Genomic DNA, 1790 nt, shown 5'->3' on the forward strand with positions numbered 1-1790 from the left:
GTGGGGTACTACTTAACGATCAATATAAAGAAGCCTATAGGTAAAGTCTGGAAGGCTTCCCTGAAGTGAAGAACAGGTCCTTCGATTTAGTTCAGAACAGCCCACTGCATTCCTCTCAGCCATGCACAATCCCTCCTGGCCTTGAGAACTTCCACAGGACATACGTTCTCTCAGTTCCCCCAGGACAGGTCTCCTTTTGGCCTCTAGGGCAACCTCTCTTTCTGCAGCCTCCCTGCTGTCAACTTCTCGACTACTGATAGACCCAGTTCATGGCCAGTGTAACAGTTTTTCTCGGCTCTCTTAGTGGCTTTCCTAGCAGCAGAATTCTGTCATCACCACCAGCTCAGCTGCGGACCCCTTCCAGGTCTGTTGCTGTGTTCAGTGTTACAGGTCTTGGCTGATGTTACAGCTCTATTAGAAGCTCCTTTGCCTCCTCTCTCTGTTTTCTCTTTCTTCTTTGTTCCTTCTGCTTTTATTTGTCAACCTTTGTGGGGCTGACTGCACATGTAAATAAATTCTTTCCCCCTTCTTTTATCTGTTAATTGTGGCACACTTTCTTGCACCCTTTCTCCTCCTCCCCAACCCACCCCACAATGCACCCTTTGTTCTAGATTGTTGTACATATAATTCCTAATCATATATTCCTCTCAGACAGTTCTTCCCCTCATATGTTCTAATGCAGTGTTCATTAACTATCTACTCTTTCCCTATTCCCTCCTCAACTCCCCAGGACTGTCCTATTTTATAACAGTGATGCTATGCAGTATTTATCCTTTTGAGACTGAGATATATCACTTAGCACCATGTCCTCAAGGCTCCTCTATGTTACATAATGTTTTATTATTTAATTGTTTTTCAGTGCTGTGTGGTATTCCACTGGATGGATATACCATAGTTTTTCTATCCATCCATTTATTGATGGGCACTTGATTTGCTTCTATCTCTTTGCTATTGTGAATAATGGAGCAATAAGCATGGTGTGCACACATCTGTTTGAGTTATGGCTCTGGTTTCTTTTATGTATATTTCCAGTAGTGGAATTGCTGGATCAAATGGTATTTCTATTTTCAGCTTTTGGAGAAAGAGCCAGACAGCCTTCCATATTGGTTATTCCATTTTACATTCCCACCAGCAGTGAATAAGTGTTCCAATCTCTCCACAATCTCACCAACATTTATTGTTTTCTACCCTGTTGAACTTTACTATTGTTTCAGGGGGGAGATGATATCTCATAGCTATTTTAATTTGCATCTCTCTGATAGCTATGGATTTTGAACATTTCTTCATGTGTTCTTGGTAGCATAAACAAACTCTTGGTAAATTTCAGGGCGTGACTCTTCAACCAGGACCATAAACTGAGCAATCACCTCTTGGTAGGCCACAAATCCTTGGTTTGCTTTGTTGTTGTTTTTATTCGGTGCTGTCTAGTCAACCACAGCTCATAGTATGCACAGCAGATCTGAACCCTGCTGGATCCTGTGCCATCCTCATCATCTCTGCTATACTCGAGCTCAAGTCACTGTGTTAATCCAACTCACTGAGACTTTTCCTCTCTTTCGTGTACCCTTCACTCTTCCAAGCATGATGCCCTTCTCCAGGGACTGGCCTCTCTCAGCAACATGCCCAAAGTACGTGAGATGGAGTTTCACTATCCTTCTCCAACACCACAACTCAAAGATCTTAATTCTTTTACTGTCATCCTTAATTGATGTCCAGCTTTCAGATGCATGTTGTTGTTGTTATGTGCTGTTGAGTCGCCTATGACTCATAGTGACCCTATGGACAACAGC

This window comes from Elephantulus edwardii, unplaced genomic scaffold, assembly GCF_000299155.1.
Source record: "Elephantulus edwardii isolate Elephantulus edwardi_28Jun2011 unplaced genomic scaffold, EleEdw1.0 scaffold00296, whole genome shotgun sequence".
NCBI classification, from domain to species: Eukaryota; Metazoa; Chordata; class Mammalia; order Macroscelidea; family Macroscelididae; genus Elephantulus; species Elephantulus edwardii.